Source organism: Pithys albifrons, chromosome 4 (assembly GCF_047495875.1).
Source record: "Pithys albifrons albifrons isolate INPA30051 chromosome 4, PitAlb_v1, whole genome shotgun sequence".
Taxonomy (NCBI): domain Eukaryota; kingdom Metazoa; phylum Chordata; class Aves; order Passeriformes; family Thamnophilidae; genus Pithys; species Pithys albifrons.
The window spans coordinates 29260452-29280229 of record NC_092461.1 but is presented as its reverse complement, the minus strand read 5'-3'; the positions used below and the strand labels follow the sequence as shown (position 1 = coordinate 29280229).

Genomic DNA, 19778 nt, shown 5'->3' with positions numbered 1-19778 from the left:
CCCCTCTGAAGATACACCACTCCTGTTGCAGAGTCATCCCTCTGTGTTTCTGTGAGGAGAAATACGTCATAGATTTCCAGCTGTGCAGTTGCTTCCAGCTCCTCCTGTTTGTTGCCTGTTCTGTGGACACTGGTGCAGATTCACTTTACCTGGGCTACGGATCCCACCACGTTTGGGGGGAAGAGGCCCTAATTCCTACCTGACCACTCTCAGGTGTTTCTGTGGTTTCTAACACATCCATAACCCTGGTGTCTTTGCTGCCACGTGGATCTCCATCCCCCACTCCCACTGAGAACAAAGGACCTCTCTAGCACACCTTTGGCATCCCACTCCCAGGCTTATCTCTAGCAAGCCTATTTTGATTCCTTTCCCCCTTCAAATGTAATTTAAGGCTTTTTCCATGAGCCCTGAGAACTCCTGTGCAAAGATCCTTTTCCCCTTTGGGGTCACCAGCAGACCTGATGTCAGGCAAACCACCCATGACCAAAACCCCCAAAATTCTGCTGGTGACTGCAGGTTTGGAGCAAGGTATTGATCTTCTGGCTCTTCCTGGTTTTCCTCTCATCATTCCATGTATCTGGGAGGATAGAGGAGAATTATCACTTGTGCTCCTGATCCCTTAACCAGCCAACCTCACACCAAAATACAAAAGAGATTATAGGAGAGAGAAATCAGTGCCCTACACAATTGAAACAGCAGCAAAATAACTTGCAATAATAAAATAAAATAAAAAGAAAAGGAAAAAAATAAAACCAAACACCAAAAAATGAAAACAAAAGCTAAGAGGTGAATAATTCATTCAGGTAATATGCAGTACCCACACTGTACCTGAATTGTTTACATTGAAGGTTCATGGTTTAATCAGAACCACCATAAAAAGAAAAGTCAGAGCCATAAGTACAACATTTATCTTGAGTAAATGAAATAGGTTTCTAGGGAAGGCACTTCCATTTAAAAAGAGGAAAAAAAAATAGGCTGCAGTTTTTCGAGTGACCAGCAAGGGGAGTCGGTGCCTGCGGCTTTGAGACGACCACGCATATGCAGTTTTGGGTGGAGAAAACTCAAATAAACAATTCTGAGGTAGTGACATCGATAAAACATTGAAGAGTGGCAGAAGATACCAGAGGATGATGGACAGAGAGTAGAAAACCCACTAACCTGGAAAGGAGAGAGGGCTTGAAACACAGTAGAGTAGAAAAAAAAAAAAGTCATGTTTTGCTTGGAAATTGAATTTTCTCTCCTTGCAAGATTTAAGGGGGAACATGTTCTAGTGAGGGAAAAAGGCAAAGGACAAATGAAATTAAGTCAGGATGGAGCTTGGGATGAGACAATAAGGGTTAAAACCCAATGTACTTCTGAGTACAATATTCTGATAGTAACATGTTTGTGAGAAAAGACTTGGGCCAATTCCTCTGGTGGCCTCGAGGAGACACCAGGAGGGTACCAGATGTCTGGGGAAACACTTCAGAAGATAAAGCCTTATCAGTGAGCCCCAGCACTAGAAAACAAACAGGGGAAAAGAACACAAATAAAGATATCAGGCACTGGAATGGGCTGCCCAGAGAGGTGGTGGACTCACCATCCCTAGAGATTTTTAAACGCAGATTGGACATGGCACTGAGTGCCATGATCTGGTAAAGGGACTGGAGTTGGACCAAGGGTTGGACTCGATGATCTTGGAGGTCTTTTCCAACCCAATCCATTCTATGATTCTATTCTATGATTCTATATATTTTCAAAATAATAGCTCAAATCCACTTGCAAGGAGTGGGATTTAATAATATTACACAGCATTTAAAGAAAAAGTGCCAGCAGCAGGAACTCATTAAGCTCTGTATGGGGAACAGCAGCAACAGCACTGCAGCATCCGTGGCCACGCTGGGCTTGTCAGCAGAAACGGGGCCACCACGGGCTCTGGGGCCACCACAGGCTCCGGGGCCACCACAGGCTCTGGGGCCACCACGGGCTCTGGGGCCACCACGGGCTCTGGGGCCATGGGGAGATGCAGGAGAGGTTCATGTTCCTCTTCCCCGTTAATCTCATTAGCCTCTTATTTACTCTGTTGTTGCTGATTACTCAGAACATTAATAGGCAGCCTTTATGCATATTATTTACCGAATGTTACAAATCTCTTTAGCTCTGTATATGAAACGGGGCTGGGACACGCCAGTGCTCCCCAGGCTGTGGAAAACAGAGGTGGAGAAATAAAAAAATAATTAAAAAATCCTTTTTAAGGACTTGTTTCCAAGATAGGGTTTTCTTCATTAAGTAGAAAATAACCAATTGATTCAGATAAATAGATAAACCCCTTCTTTTTTTTCTAATTCTAGAATAACATTCTAAGAAGGAGGAACAGACACTAAACCAAAAATACCCAAGGAAAGACTTATTTCCTACCATTAAGCTGGAGTGCATGAAACAACCATTCTCACCACGATACAAATTACCATTAACAATATTCCAGGTGGGAAAAGCAGATGTAGTTTAAGAAAACTATTTCTGCCGTTAAAGGACTCCATAAGTTTTACAGGCACAGCCTGTTACACCTTGAAAAATTGAACTATCACTGACCATCTGTTCCTAGAAGAGAACCCTCTGGCCAGAAAGCCCAACTCAAAGTCAACACACCACAAGCATGGGACATCCCAGAGCTTAATGAACAGCCAAGTCAGGCAAAATCAGAAGTCAGGGCAAGAATTTGGATGGAGATCACCCAACATTAACCTGTTAAGACAAGGAAAACCACTGCAAGAGCACAAAACACCATCCAGAGGTGAACATCTGCAAGCACCGAGCCCACCACATTCCTACACACCCACTCCTGGGGTTGGGTCTACAACACTCAGCATCACCTCCAATGAGCTGAAAAGATATGGAGAAAACCAACCAAAACCACAGAAAAGGAAAACCTGAAATGAGAGTTATCAAAGAAAGAAAACAGCAAAAATTCTCTCACCCACAATTTTATTCCCTTGTGTTGCGGAGCCACTTGTCCAGCACTCGGCAGCAATAACCCAACAGAGCCAAGGCCCAGCTCAGCAGTATTGTCTCTGTTCTGATAAAAGGGGGAAAAAAAAAGAAAATCAGAAGTGAAAAGCACATACAGGTTTTATCTGCTCTGTTCCCTCCAGTCTGAAGCTCAGGGATTCCCAAGACTGAGGTTTAGTCTTTGGATTCAACTGCCTTTGGGAGTTTTCACACCCTGTGAATTTGTTAAAGAAACATATCCATATATTAGGCAAGCTTTGCTTTAGGCCTACACAATGTCTGTTGACAATGTAAGGCACACACAGAAAAAGAAAACAAAAAAACACCTCTTCCCTTTAATTTGAGGGTGCAGACATCAGGGGGTTACCCAGTGAAACACAAGTAACATTTATTTTCTGCAATTCATAATTTCACGTTGTTGTCATTTCCCCCTGTTTAGTGATATTATATTTTATAGTCATTATGAGCCAGTTAAAAGGATCTGTCAACATTTTTTCCTACATTTCTTACAAAAAGAAAGCCTGTGGAGCTAAAGGGAGTGCTGAGATAGAATCACACACCTGGGACAACCAAGTGGACCCAGCACTGGACTTCTGAACACTCCCAGGGATGGAGACTCTGCCACTTCCCTGGGCAGCCTGTCCTAATTTTTGACCACCCTTTCTATGAATAAAATTTATCTTATATCCAATCTAAACCTCCTCTGGTGCAATTTCAGGCCGTTTCTTCTCCTCAGGAACAGCATCCACAAGGATCCAATACCTCAGATAACTCTGAAAACTTTAATGACATAGTAAACCCATTTCCCACACATACTTTCACAACTGATTTGTTTTTTCTGGTCCAAATTTGGAAACTAATGCTGCAGAAGGAATTTAAGATGCATTTAATGTAGTTTATTATACTTTAATAAAAAATAAAATAGAAAATGAGAGAAATAATGGCTTAGACAACTCAGGTAGAGGCACTTTTACACTGTGTAAAGTAAGGAAATAAAAGTATTATTATAGACAATCATTCCTCAAAGAAAGTGTTTTAATCAAACTGCTGATATTTTTGGCTTCTTTTAAGCAGGAGGAGCATCATCACACAAGACTCAGCCTCCCAGACTAATCATCAAAGCTTTCTAATCCCTCTTCATGATGGGATGGTGGAGAAAGTCAAATTGCATGGGATGACACCAAGGCTGGAGAGGGCAGAGAAAGATGCTGAAGGAGCTCCTGCCCTGAGCTTTCATACCCTGAGAAAAAAACACCCAATTACCCTTTTCTCCTCTTTGATGAACACAATTTCAACACCCTCAAAAGGCAACAGCAGAAACTCCAACAAATGGGTAAAAATAATCATTAAGAGCCTTTAAGTTACAGTACAGCACCCAGCACTTCCTTTCAAAGACAGGGTAAACAAGTAAGACCTTTAAATTTTAAGATGTTGCTCAGCAACACCTTCTCATGCCACATCACACAACACTTCTGCCTCGTTATTTCTCTGGCCAAGGCTCAAAATTCCTCTTCCCAAGAAACAAGCTTTGCTTTAGAGAGAGTGATGAAACTTCCATATCCAGCTAACCCGGGAACAATCCACACCTCCACCCTGGAGACCTTCCAAACATCAAGACATGCCATGATTTCTCAAGGAGGCAGCTTCACACTTTGTAATCACTGTGCAGTGCCACATTAAGTGTGTGCACCATCACCACAGAGAGGGAGGAATCCTTGTACAAATACTGTTCTTCCTGTAGCACATCCCTGGAAGTGTCCAAGGCCAGGCTGGACAGGGCTTGGAGCAACCTGGGATAGTAGAAGGTGTCCCTGCCATAGCAGGGGGTGGGACAAGAAGAATTTCAAGGTTCCTTCCCAGCCAAGACATTTCAGGATTCTATGACCTAAGGAGGAATTGATATGAAACACCAGCCTACTGGGTGGCAGCTAAACAGAAAGTCTATGTATTGACATTCAACAGCCTTGGGGGGGGATTTTGTCTGGGGTTTGGAGGGGCACTTTGGTTTTCTTTTGGAAGTCTATTAGAAAAATGACCAAGCAGAGATATCTGCTCCTGATGGGCCCATGCATTGTCTGATGAATGTCACATCTCAGCATGCTCAGAGGTCCCAGCAAAGCACAAGCAGCAGAGGACCACAGACTCACAGGGTCACAGAATGGCCTAGGTTGCAAAAGACTTCAAAGTTCATCTCATTTCAACCCCCCTGTCATGGACAGGGACACCTTCCACTAGACCAGGTTGCACAGAGCTCCAGCCCTCCAGCCCTGCCATCACCTACGCAGAAAAGTCACTCCTTGACCAACTGTGTTGATTCCAATGTTCTACCAAGTCCAAAATTGAGTGAATTATGGAGAGCAACGCTGGGAAGTGCAGTTAACTATTTTAATCTGATTGATTATTTCTTCAATTTGTAAAAAAAAAAAAACCAAACCCCAAAACTAATATTCATGTGAATTTAAGCTGGGGGGAGAGGGGGAAAACAAGAAAATTTTTCTCAAGTGATGTCCCATGGAGGAATCCTGCTGCAAATGAGAACAGCATTATCTGTCCAGCACACAGAGTCCAGCACTGGATTGTCAGGATGCTCATGGCTCCCTAAGGGAAGAGTTTCTATCCCCTTTATGTAGCCTTGGGACAAGCATTTTTAAACTGTACAAGCAAAATTTCAGTAATAAATTTTTTTTCAGAAAAAGCAAAATTTCAGTAATAAATTTTTTTCAGAAAAAGCTAAGCCATGAAACAACCCATCCTGCCATGTGGGGATTCAGATCCTTAATCAGAGAAATCTGGTGGTCCAGTATTCCAGAAATATCAATATTATGCCCATCTTCCAAATCACCCAAGACAGCCCTGGGAGGGTGATAACCAATATTGAAATGATCAACACGTGCCACGTCGTGCATGTGACTCCTTTCTGCCCCATCTTCTCCTTATCTCATCCTCCCACCAGTTCCAGCCCACAGATCTGTTTTCCTCTCCAACTCTTATCTTCTCTGGTGGTTTCTCCAAAGCAGGGTCTCTCCTTCATGTCCCTCTCACATTCCCCACACAGCAATGCAAGAGGGACACGATTCTTGGTTGGTATCCACAGGAACAACTCCTTTCCAGGGAGGAATTAATGACAACTCCACCCACCTGCAGGTTTTTGGAGGTTTTTTTTTAAGCCATGGTGGATATAACTCACATGATGTCAGTACAGGAATATCTCACTAAAGAGCTGGAAAGTAAGGGGCGGGTTTTCCTCGTTTCTATGGTTATGAGCAATTTTAATGACCAACCTAAATAAAAAGGCTGGAAGAGAGAGAAAGTAGGAAGGAGTGAGGTAGGCGTTTAATTTTGATTGACAAGACACAGCATAACTAGTTAAGATCTGTCAAATGCCTGCTGAGGATCACAAATCCTCAGCACAGTGTACAGCAGGACAGAATTAGCCTAAATGCACAGCTTTACAAAAATATTTCTTACCTGGTGAGATCAGAGTTCATCATTTCAGTTGATGTTATAACTACCAAAGGAGCCAAGGTAGGGCCAGAAAAAAAAGCTGGGTTTTTTTATTATTTGTGAGATTTTTAAATGTTAACAAGCTGTAGTATCTTTTGTCCCTGTCATATATATGTGTGTATATATATATATATATATATATATATATAATGACAGCATTCTCAAGATTGTTAACAACCAAACAAAGGTATTATCAAAGGCATCACTTTGGAATCACATCTGCATCACATTAACTGCTGTTTAAATACAGAGGAAGGAGATAATTCCTGCGTTAAAGACCTTAAAATAGGAGACTGAACGCACAAAGAGTTAAACACAGACTGGATAGGAAATATCAGGAAACACAGAGACAATCTGGAAAGACAGAAACACCAGCATGACAGTCAGCTGTGAGGTTCCTTGAAGATATACCACCAAAAAGCAAGGGTTGTGGAAAATTAGGAGCATCCCTACAAATGTTTCTGGATGGTATCAAGAGGGAAGAACAACAAGATGGAGACTTGGAGCATTTCAAAGTCAGGAACCAAATTTTGTGATGCTGGAGGGAAGAATCAACATCTCAACAAGGCACAAGGCAGCATGAGAAGGGCTCTGGAAGACAGAACCAGTAGCTTGGATTTAATGCCAGAGACGTGCAGGACTGCAGCAAAGGACAGAGACAGAGGAGATCCAAGATGTGCCTGAACCAAAGTGGGAAGCTGTTTTTCTTCCACTCACTCAGCACTGGTGAGGTGCAAGCAGGACACGCTGATCCTCATAGGGCTACACACTCCTGAGCTCTGCTCTTTTACCAAATACTGTTTGACTTTCAAGGGCAGAAAAACTAGGCAAGAGAGCATGGGGTTACAAAGTCAACAGCTCCTGAAATTCCTGCCAACAGGATCTGCCCTTAAAGTGTGCAGTTTTGGCAGAGAAGATCCTCAAAATTTGATTTTTGAAAGTCTTTTGGTATTGGAAAGTATAATTAAAGGATACAAGCGAACTAAGATCTGATCAAAACAAACTTGTATCAAAGTCAGAATGTCTTCCCACAAAGCCTCACCCACCTGCTTCTTCCATGCTCCATTGAAAGAAAGAAAAATAAGCTCCCAACTGCTTTTAACTCCACTCAAACCCTCCCTCTCCGGCTTCTAAAAGGTTCAAATTTGTAACAACACCCAAGAGCAAAAAATTACCCCAAACTCCAAACCTCACAAGAAGTTGTATCATTTACTACTATGAAAATAAAACAAGAACAACAAAAAAGGAATTAATATTTCAACTGATTTATTATTTCAATGTTTCCAACAGCCAAGTTGTCCATCACCAGCTGGAAAAGTCAAAGCAGCATGGAAATCATCTGGCACGGGCTCATTTGTTACCAGATAATGCCTCGAAACGTCCCAAACCATCTCTGCAGCCATCAGGGCCACCTCTTCCTTGGACAGTGCCCATGAACCCCTCACAAATGAAATCCAACCGAATTTATTGCTCCTGCAACCCTGGAAATTTCAGTTCCAGAGGTGACGTGACACTTTGTTTTGTCAATGCTAATCTAATACCTTTTTAGAGGTGCACACGTTTCACCCTGTTGGCTCCCAGCACTGAATTAGCAGCTCTGCTGAGCTCCAGGATAAATGAGGCGAGCGTGGCCCGTGGGTGAAATCCCTCGCTGTAATCTTTATTCCAAACACAGCGCTCCTGAGCCTCGCAAGCGCTGCCAAAACTCACCCTGAGCTTTGCTCTTAGGATGGCAATTTGCATCTCACCATTTTGCTGCAGAGCTTTCCCCACTGTCCCCACTATTATTTTTATGCTGGTCCGTGGGCGGCCCCCTGAGTGGAGCATACAAGTGCTCACTAAAAATATTCCTGCCTTTCCCCCACCGGCTCCACGCATGACCATAGACAAAAATCAGGAGTGGTGGCATCCACCTGCCTCTTTGGGAGGGTGCACAGGCTCCAAGGAGCTCAGAAAACGTGGCAAGAAGCAGGAATGGATGGAGGAAGGATGAACGCGGTGGGTGAAGGATCGCAGGAAGAGCCAAGGGATTTATCTGAGTGCAGGATGGGGGGAAACACATTAAAAGGTAATAAAGATGAGGGAGGCAGAGCCTGGGATGTGAATTTAGGATGATGCTGAGCAGAGGAAGGGAAAGAAATCTCAAGCACAGAATAGGAGCAATGCTGTGCAAACACAAGCACAGCCTGATTCATGTCCCAGGAGGGAGATCCCCATCCCACCGACACCATGTCGGTGACAGTGCACAGAAAAACATGGACTGCAGGTTTTTCTACGCCCTCCTCCCCCTCTCTCAGTAAACCCCAGTCCCAGAGGTTGTAATTATTTTTGGCAAGGTGGGAACAGGTGTGGGAAATGAAGCTGAGAAGCGGAGCTATTTATGAGGTGCCGCGCGGGGAGCCGGCAGCGGAGCTCGGCTACCAAATCAGCAAGTGCAAGGTCACCCTCGTCTGCTTAAGAGAGAAACTGCACAGGGGTTCAGGCAGCCAGGCCAAATAACCAGCCTCAGTCTGCTCAGCATGAAAATGGAGCTTGGTGAACCACCAGAAGACACTGCAAGGGCTTTGTCATGAGGCTGGTGGGCTTTGGGACAAGGTCCCTCGAGGTAACATCCACTCATGGTAACTATTTACCTCTCTGGGATGTGGGAGAAGAGCAAGAAGGACAGCAGGTCTCTGAGTCTCCCTCCCCCAAAGCTGTTCCAGAGGGAGGTAGCCAAGGGGCTCCCATGCCTGGAAGTGTCCAAGGCCAGATTGAATGGGGCTTGGAGCAATCTGGCCTAGTGGAAGGTGACTGTGCCCATGGCAGGGGGTTGGAACAAGATGGTCTGAAAGGTCCCTTGCAATCAAAACCATTCTATGATTCCATGATCTGCATGTAAAAGACCACTGGAGAGCCCTAATCACCGACCCCAAAAGACACCACTTGCTTCCAAGGAATTAGATTATCGCCCTGGCTCTGGAAGAACCACAGATTTTGAAATGCAATGTCCTTTCTGCTGGCAGAGAAAAGCAGCAAAAGGCAAATCTTCCCAGCAGGAAGATCTTGAACCCAATGGGGCTGAAGGAGCCACCAGCATCTCAAGCCCACGAAGCAACCACCAAGGAAAACACAAAAGCACGTTCTGGTCTTACCAGCAGCCAAAGGAAAAGGCATGGTCAAAGCCAGGAGGTGAGGGGACTGCCCTGGGGGCAGGAGGACATCCTGATTGCTTTCTGCACACTCCCTTTATATTCTGTGGTCAAATGCCTGACAAATAGATCTGCTTCCAAGAATGAGATTATACGAAATTCTAATTAATTTTAAAAAGATGGCAAGCACAGTGCAGTAGGAAAGGAACTGGCCAAAGACAGAAGAGCAAGCCTGTAGACCTCAGAGCCTGTGGGACAGCTCTGTTTTTGAAAGGAAACACAGGTATATCTGAATAATGTGGAAATAAAGTAGAAAAAAGAAAGAAAATAAAAAAGCAGGCCTTGGTTTCCATGCACAGGGAAGAGGATCTTGGCAATTAAACTGCAGGTATTTCCATGAGGGGAAATAAAAAAGAAATCCCTGAAATGACATCTCTTCCATTGTCCTGTGTTTGGGTCAAAGAAGAAACCAGAGAAGCTGTGGATGCCCCATTTCTGGAAGTGTCCAAGGCCAGCTTGGACAGGGCTCTGAGGATCCTGGTCCAGTGGAAGATGTCCCTGCCCGTGGCCGGGGATTGGAATGAGATGGTCTTAAAGGTCCCTTCCAACCCAAACCATTCCAGGATTCCATGAAACCCATCTGCTTGAGGCTCTAAAGATGATAATCAGGAAAGTATCTGTAGTGAGACTGTCAATTTGCTTTTTCAAATTCAAAGGCATCCGGGTTCCCTCCAATATCACAGTCCTGTTCACACCACTTGCTAAGATGCCTCTCCAAGGGACCAGTTTGGGCACTTGGCAAGGACAGCATTCCATTACATTTTTGGAAAAACAACCCAAACCTACAAAACTTCCCCGTGGTGCACAATCAGTACTTAGGAGGGCTTTGGAAAGCAAACAGTTGCTCTCTAAAGTGTGTCAAAAAAGCTCAGGACAGCATTTCTGGGGCTTCAACACCCACATCTTGCCACCTACTTCCATCTTTGAGCACTTGCTGTTAATGGAAGCTGAAGGTCCTTGACACTGAGAAATCAAACCAGTAACATGAAGTGGCATCAACATAATTTAAGCACCACTACTTTAATATTTTAGATTTCTTTTTTCCTTACTTATCATTAGGAAAAGTATACCTAGTGAAATTACTTGATTTTTCACCATCACTAACATTCTGGATAGCTTTAAAACCTGCATGAGATGGTGCTGAAGAGGATGTGGAGCACCAGGAGGTTGGGCACTGTTAAGAGTATTCACTGTGGCCTGACCCTGCCTGCACCAATCCCATGCTCTGCCTACAGTGACTTCAGCAGAGTAAAGACTGAAATTTTCAATTCTTTAAAACAAAAGCCAAAAAAATAGAGCACAAAAGCAAACAAACCCACATCCGTTATTATTAAAACATATGAATTCTATACATCTATGACCTTATATTATAAAAATTGGTATTAAATAATATATTTGTAAGTTTAATTTGTCATACTTTATCAATGGCCACCCACCACCTACAGCAGAATATTTGATGGCACTGGAATAAGGGTCTCTCCAGCAGAGACAGGCACTTGGCAAGAGACCAGCTGGGGATACATCAGGCAGAAGACAGAAGACATCAAAACATTTGGGAAGGGTAAATCACACCTCAAGATATCTAACAGAATGTTTAGACTTGTATAAATCAGTTATTTTAGGAATTAGGAGGTTCTCATGAGAGCCCAGGAAGCCAATAGTGTTACAAGGGATCACAAATCAATTGTTTTGTGGGGGAAAAATAAAGTCTAAACCTGTATTAAGGTTTATCTCTTGTTTCACTTTGCAAGAAGGGAAACCTGAAAATGTTCAGGTTCCACAAGTACAGTGTTATATTAAACAAAGTGTTACCCAGTACTGTTGCTGCAGCCTCACTGGCCCTCCTCATCTGCAGTGTTTTTTTCCTCCCCTTTCCAAAATTAGAAAAGCTTGGAGCATAATGAACATTTCCGGGCTGGGACATGGGATGCTGCAAAGCATGTGCTAATAATTCAGCTCAAGCCCAACTGCAATGACCTACAGTTAGTTACAACCACTGCTCCCTCTGATCCTGAACACCTCCCATCCCTGGAAGTGTTCAAGGCCAGACTGGATGGGGCTCTGAGCAACCTGGTCCAGTGGAAGGTGTCCCTGACCATGGCAGGGGGGTTGGAACTGGATAATCTCCAAGATTCCTGCCAACCCAAACCATTCCGTGATTCTGTGATTCTAAACTTGAAGCCGCCATTGCAGAACTTATAGACCCAGTAAGGCATCACCCAAGTCATCCCTAAACCACCCAAGAACTTTTTCTCCTCTAAGACACCCCAAAATTGGGGCATATGAGCTGGACAGGCACCACCATCACATGAGGATTGTGGTCACAGTCATGGGATGTCACATGATGGTCAACTACAGAATCACAAAATGGTTTGGGTTGGAAGGGACCTTCAAGATCAGCCAGTTCCAACCCCTGCCATAGGCAGGAACACCTTCCACTGTCCCAGGTTGCTCCAAGCCCTGTCCAATTTGTCCTTGGACACTTCCAGAGATGGGGCAGCCCCAGCTTCTGTGGGCAACCCATGCCAGGGCCTCACCACCCTCACAGGGAAGAACTTCTTCCTAATATCCAATCTAAACTACCCTCCTTCAATTTAAAGCCATTCCTTCTAGTTCTATCACAAACAAATAAGGGAATTTCATGGGCTTAAGAAAAATTAAGCAAAAAAGCCTGCCTGGCTGTACATGCCTCCACTCCACAGCTCCTGAGCAATCTGCTCATATGGGATTTTTTACAAAGCAGCCATTAATAGCAAGTTTGGGAGTTCCCCCGTACCATATTTGAGTCTCTGACATCTCACACAGCAAAGAAATGGGTTAAACCAAAAATTTGGGTCATAACACCTCCAAATCTGCCTGGGTTTTTCACATGTAGAAAAATAAAGGAGCCACCTCCCTCCTCCACGCAGAAGCATCACAAGAAGATTCATTATGAATGGAAAAAAAAAAAAGCAACAAGTCTCAGCAATGAGTGTGATCAAAGTCTCCCGTGGAAGAAGAAAATGTTTTATTTTGCAGAAATAAGGACTATGGCAACAGCTTTGGAATAAAATCCTACAGCACGGCTGTCTCCTGCACTCCTTTACTCCATGCACCAGATGATGGAGGAATCCTACAAGGGGAAAAAAAATACAGGGCCAAGTTATTCAAGACTAGAATCACAACAGATGTAGGCAGCAAGGGGAAGGAGGACAAATAAAGTCCTCGATAACCTCAAAAAATTGTATGTTTGCAACTCAGGGCTTGTTTGCAACAAGAACAAAACAAGCGCTACACAGTGAAGAGCATAAAACATTTTGCAGTTATTTTCTGCTTTTATTTAGGGAAGAAATGACAGTGAGAGGGAAGAAATCACCACCTAGGCCAACATAAGCATTTACTTTAAGAAAAAGGTAAATTCACTAAAAGAAAGTAACTATAGGTATTGCAGCTAAGTTTGACTTCATTCAAGGAGAAGCTGGAAAATATTTCCCAGATTTTGTTTGGAGCATTCCAGCAGATGAGCAACTAATACATCTCAACTGCCCTCAGGAGAGCTTTTCCCCACAGCTCTACATCCCAGCAAAAAAAACATTAAAAACCACCTGCTGATACACCATCTCTTCTGATTTTTTGTACCAAACTTCAGAATATATTTAAAAAAGCAACTGATCACTAATGCAACCTTCACTGTTTTAATGGAGCTGCACATAAAATAGACATGAAAAAAAATAATCTATCCTGCCCCTTTTTTTTAAGTTAAATGCTATTTTTGCCATCATCAGAAACACTGCAAAGCGCAGACAGGCCCATGCACTGCAACAAAGAGATGGCACCTGCCTACTGAATTTCCTGACTAGTGACACTAGGAAGAAAAAGAGTTTTAAATAGAAACCTCCCTGCAAGTGTTAAATCAGATTAATTTAACTCTTTTGCATTATTTTAATCTTCCATGCCACCATTTGCAAGGCAAGCAGAAAAAAAAAGTAGGGAGTAGGATTCTTATCTTGCCCATATTCCTTTGGAAATAGAGTGTATTATTAAAAACCACAAATAACCTTTCTGACAGCAAAAGACACACATTTCCAGCTCCTTTGCAGCAGGAAAAGAGCACAAATCTCCTATGAAGCTTTCTGGGCACTCAACATCAAGTGATGGGCATGAGTTTCCCTCCAGCCTTGTAATTCTTGCCATCACTGATGGCAACACCAGCACAAGTTTGTGGCCACACTTTTTACTTGCACGTGTGAAAAGGTGTGTTGCAAGAGAAAATGCAGCTTGAAAGGTCGGTGATGTCGCTGTAGGACAAGTTTTGCAGTATTTCTCCTGCAAGCAGCACCAGGGAGGCAAATCTCAACATTCAGCTGTGAGTTAAGCTCATGTTTAAATAGCTGGATTAAATTTAGACCCAACAGATCATGCTGTAGGCAAACACACACGCTGTAATGGCAGGAATCATGGAAACACAAAATGGTTTGGGTGGGAAGGGACCTTAAAGATCATGCAATTCTGTGCCATGAGCAGGGACACTTTCCACTATCCCAGGTTGCTCCAAGCCTCATCCAACCTGGCCTTGAACACTTCCAGGGATGGAGCAGCCACAGCTTCTCTGGGCAACCTGTGCCAGGGCCTCTCCACCCTCACAAGGAAGAATTTCTTTCAAATATTGAACCTAAACCTACTCTCTTTCAGTATGAAGCCACTTCCCCTTGTTCTATCACTTCATGCCCATGGCCAAAGTCCCTCTTCCAGCTCTCCTGAAACCCCTTTAGGCACTGGAAGGGGTTCTAAGGTCAACCTGGAGACGTCTCTTCTCCAGGTGATCACCCCCCAGCTCTCCTGGCCGGTCTCAAGAGCAGAGGGGCTCCAGCCCTCTGATCATATTTGTACCCTTCTCTGGACTCACTCCAACAGATCCATGTCCTTTCAGTGCTGGGGCCCCAGAGCTGGAGGCAGCTCTGCAGGTGGGGTCTCACCAGAGCAGAGTAGAAGGGCAGAATAGCCCACCCCACCTGCTGCCCACACTGCAAAGCAGGACACAATTGGTTTCTGGGCTGTGAGTGCACATGGCCTGGTCACGTCCATCCTCTCATCCATCACCACCAAGTCCTTCTGGTCTCAATCAGTTCATCCCCCAGCCTGCACTGACACCAGGGCTTCAAACACGTGACCAACCACGTCCTGGCTGGAAGGACCCAGTCAGTCATCCATCCATCCATCCATCCATCCATGGGGATCAGACCTGGACACACAAGTCCTTTCCAGCACAAGCAGCCTTTGCCCTGATGATGATGACTCCAATCCTACATAAAACACAGTAAGAGGCTTCTCCTGCCCACACAGAACCCTTCCATGGTCCCCTGCAGCACCAGCAACCCTCAGAAGCTCCATAAAAACCCAAATGGGAACCACCAACCCACCCTGTTTCCCAAACCAGCTGAAGTGTAGGAAGGATAACAAAGATGGAAAAAGTAAATTAGATTATTTCAACAGTTCATTCCATTTTCATCCACCAGAATGTGTTGATGACACCGGCAGGGAATCAAAAGCATTATTTTTATCTTGATATTATTTACCCTTTCACACTTGCTATTTAAAAATCCCTGAAATCCCAGAAGAACCAACAATTCAAAATACCATTTGAGATATATATATATATATATATTTATAAGCAAGGAGAAGCACAGAGTCATTCATTTTCAGCTTGACTCCTTTTTTTTTCTTTTTTAATTAGATTTTAAGTGCTGTAATATCAATGTGCAGATTTAACAAGACACCAAAGTATTATTTCTCCTCCACTCCCAGTAAAGATTCTCCAGGGCCAGAGCAGGGGTGGTGCTGGCTGGGAGACCTGATCACACCAGGGAGTTGCATAAGGAGCAAATGAGAGGTTTAAAATATTTTTTATTAAAAAACCCCAATAAATCTAGAGAGTTGTGAGAAATAGATTGAGGTTTCTTGCATAAGAAAGGATGGGAATAAAGGACTTTAATACTGAAATCACTGTTCCACCAGTCTCTGTAGCCACTCCCAACTAAATAACTTGCAATCACAGAATCATAGAATGGATTGAATTGGAAGGGACCTCAAGAATCATTTAGTTCCATCCCCTGCCATGGGCAGGGACACCTTCCACCAGACCAGGTTGTTCAGGGCACCATCCAGCCTGGCCTTGGACACTTCCAGGGATGGGGGGTCCATAACTTGTCTGGGAAACCTGGTTCACTGCCACACCACCCTCTGCGTCAAGTCTTGGTTTAGACACAATGGCAGGAGGAAACAGGGATGAAGATCCAAATCAGAAGCCTGGATCGAAGCAGGACATGTGGCTGCACTTCTCAGCCTCTCCCATGTCCATCAAAGCTCCATCAGTGGTGGCTGGGTTAAATTTTAATTGCATTAATAAACATAGGCAAATAAGCAAGGTGGGAAGCTTTGGAGAGAGCAAGAAGGGTTATTTGTTGCTGGGCTGGGCACTGGAAAGTGGGAATCAGCACACTTTGCACCCTGGAAGAAGTGCACAGACCAACATGGAGATGAAATGAGATGAAAAAGGATGTTGCAGCTGGTGAAGATGGTCCACAAGGGGTGAGACAGCACCTGCCCTGAGTCACCAAGGATTTTAAAGACCTGAAGCACCTGCATCAACACCATGGAGAGCAACATTCCGCAAGGAAGTGGAATAATAGGACAAGGGGAATGGCTTTAAGCTGAAGGAGAATGGATTTAGGTGAGATATTGGGAAGAAATTCTTCCCTGTGAGGGTGGAGAGGCCCTGGCACAGGTTGCCCAGAGAAGCTGTGGCTGCCCCATCCCTGGAAGTGTCCAAGGCTATGCTGGACAGGGCTTGGAGCAACCTGGGATAATGGAAGGTGTCCCTGCCCATGGTAAGGGGTTGGAACTGGATAATCTTCCAGATCCCCACCAATCCAAACCATTGCATGATTCTGTGATTAGCACCCCAGAAAGAGTCCAGAATCCAACCTGGAGTTGAGATGAGATGGAAAAGGACCTCACAGGTGGCAAAGATGCTGGAGCAGGAAGGCATTGAGGGGTCAGACAGCAGCTGGCCCAAATCATTGTGATTTAAAGACCTGAACCACCTGTATGGACACATTGACCACAGCAACACAGAGACCCCCAAGGCAGGAGGAAGCATTGCATGTTCACAGCCACACTGCAAAGGGAAATACTGGTCTGGAAAAGGGGAAAAATGCTGGGTAAAATAAAAACCTTATTGCTACAAAAAATCCCCAAAAAAGTGGGTGGTGGGAACCCTCATATTTTAGTCAATCCTCCACAGCCCACACCACACAGCCAGTAAAAATTTCGGATTCAGCAGGATGAAGCACAAAGAAACCCTTCAGGCCACCACCCCAAGCGGGTGTTATCCCAGGGTTTGCAAACAAACAGCTGCTTGTTTGGGTGACACTCCCAGACATGAGGACCCACCTCAAGCTCCAAATGTCATGGGAAACTTCAAATGCCAACGAGCAGGGGTTTCGCAGCACATTTTCACTGTGCTGGTGGCAGAATGAAACCTGCTTTTAGGTTTTTCCAGACCCTCTGCTTTTTGATATGCACACAAAGGCACCGAGCAGTTCTGTGGGAATGTGAGGTTTTCCCTGGCAAAGTCCACCCCGGTGCCAGATGCCGGAGGTTAATTGTACCACACAGCTCAGGGGAGCTTTCATGAAAAGCTTCCAACCACAAACACTTTTTAAAGTACAAAAGCAACAAAAAAAGTTTCTGCAGTCGAGGACTGCTGCAGAAAGAGGTGCTTTGTACATCTGAAAGTGGTTTTATTTCATCTCCTTGTATTTCCAAATCCATCCCAGTGCCTCAAGCTTCCTGACTCAGCCTGGAAGTGGAAAAAATAAATAAATAAACACCATTATACCCTCCGTGAGGTTAAAACTGAGCCCTAATCTGTGAGGTTACAACACGGGACACGGAGCAGTTCCCAGTGTTGTCATCATGCTGGAGGCTGATAATCAGGGTTTCACTGTGTTGAGCAAGTGTGGGACAGTGACAAAGCGGGTGTAGGGACATCCCATCTTCACCGGGTCATCAGTGACAGGGGACACAGCTCTGGCCCACAGCACCCTCAGCACATGTGTCCCTCCCTGCTCACAGACCTGGGCAAGGCCAGTCCTGTCCCCTGATTACCGTCACACACACAGACCTGGGCAAGGGTAGGCACAGCTCCTAATCTCTACATGTCCCCTGTGCCAGCCCAACCCTGTTCCCATGTCACCATGTCACACACACACCCCTATGCCAGCCCAGCCCTGTCCCGAGATCGCACACCCCCTGTGCCAGTCCTGTCCCCAAGTCCACATGTCACACACACCCTCTGTGCCAGCCCAGCCCTGTCCCCATGTCACCATGTCACACACACACACACCCCTATGCCAGCCCAGCCCTGTCCCCACATCACACACCCCCTGTGCCAGCCCTGTCCCCAAGTCCAGATGTCACACACACCCTCTGTGCCAGCCCAGCCCTGTCCCCATGTCTCATACACTTGTGCCAGCCCTGTCCCCATGTCACACATACAGTCCCAGCTCAGCCCTGTCCACATGTCCCCATGTCACACACACACTTCTGCCAGCCCTGTCCCATGTCACACCCTCCCTGTGCCAGCTCAGCCCTGTCCCCATGTCACACACACACACACACCCTGTCCCCATCTCTGTCCCCATGTCCCACAGTTACACACACCTTGTGCCAGTCCTGTCTCCATGTCACACACACACCCTGTGCCAGCCCTGTCCCCATGTCGCACAGTTATACACACCTTGTGCCAGTCCTGTCTCCATGTCACACACACACCCTGTGCCAGCCCTGTCCCCATGTCGCACAGTTATACACACCTTGTGCCAGTCCTGTCTCCATGTCACACCCCCTGTGCCAGGCCAGCCCTGCCCTCATGTCCCCATGCCATACATACGGTGTGCCAGCCCTGTCCCCATGTCACACACTTACACAGGCCAGCACAGTCCTGACGTCCCCAGATCACACACCTACACCTGTCCCCATGTCACACTCCCTGTGCCAGCCCAGCTCTGTCCTGATGTCCCTATACCGCACACCCCCCGTGCTGTCACACAGCCCTGTGCCAGGCCAGCCCTGTCCCCACGTCACACAGCCCGCTGTGCCAGCTCCGTGTCCGTGTCCGTGTCCGTGTCCCCGCTGTCCCCGTGTCCCCGTGTCCCCACGGCCGGTCCTGCGCGCGCCCCTCACCTGCCGCCGCGCGCCCGTCACTGCCGGCACCCAAACATCACGTGATCGCCGGAGCCACGCCCACCCGCACACGTAACTGTCGCTCACACCCCCCCTTTGTAGTCCTCATCCAATAACGCTCCCGCCCGCCGGCCCCCTCTATGGACTACAACTCCCAGGATGCATCGCCACACGGCGCCCCGCCCCTTCACCGGTCACCAATCAGCGAAGGGGGCTCTCCGGATGGGCCCCGCCCACCCCCCATGGCACCTCCTACCTCAGGGCGCGGCCGCCCCTTAGGAGCCACTCCAGGGCATGTTCCTTGTTCCCAGCTTCCTCATCCTCCTCCATCCTCACCGCCCTTCTCCCTTCCCGCCCCTACGTGGGGAACCCCCAGGGGCGGCCGAGGTTGCTGGGAAGGTTTAGCCTGTAGAAAAGAGAACTCAGAGGCACCTTGTCACTCTGTGTAAACTCCTGAGTGTAGCCAGGTAGTGGTCGGTCTCTTCCCCCACATAACAAGCGATAGGACAAGAAGAAATGGTCTCAAGTTGCACCTGGGGAGGTTTAAATTGACTATTAGGAGTAATTTCTTCACTGGAAGGGTCGCCAAGCGTTAGTACAGGCTGCTCAGGGCAGTGGGGGAATCACCATACCTGGAAATGCTCAGATTACATATGAATGTGACATTTGGGGACAGGGTTTGGGGGTGGAATCACCAGCCCTGCAAATGTTCAAATAACGTGTAGATGTGACACTTGGGAACAGAGTTTGGGATGCTCAGATAACGTGTGGATGTGACGTTTGGGGACAAGGTTTGGGGTGGAATCACCATCCCTGGAAATGTTCAAATAACGTGTGGATGTGACACTTGGGGACAGGGTTTGGGGTGGA

At 46.0% G+C, this 19778-nt stretch overlaps 1 protein-coding gene across 3 annotated transcripts in view; it reads right to left on the bottom strand.

The window, feature by feature from the left end:
* The window catches only part of TSNARE1 (t-SNARE domain containing 1), a 501884-nt gene extending 482910 nt beyond the window's left edge, over positions 1–18974 (bottom strand). For 2 of the 3 annotated variants that reach the window (XM_071553024.1, XM_071553027.1), the window contains exons 1-2: positions 18909–18974; positions 2957–3055 (exon numbers count right to left, since the gene is read on the bottom strand). The gene's annotated coding sequence lies outside the window, so the exon portion shown is untranslated. The remainder of the gene's footprint in view (positions 1–2956; positions 3056–18908) is intronic. The other variant, XM_071553026.1, reaches the window with a different exon arrangement.
* Positions 18975–19778: the final 804 nt, after the last annotated feature.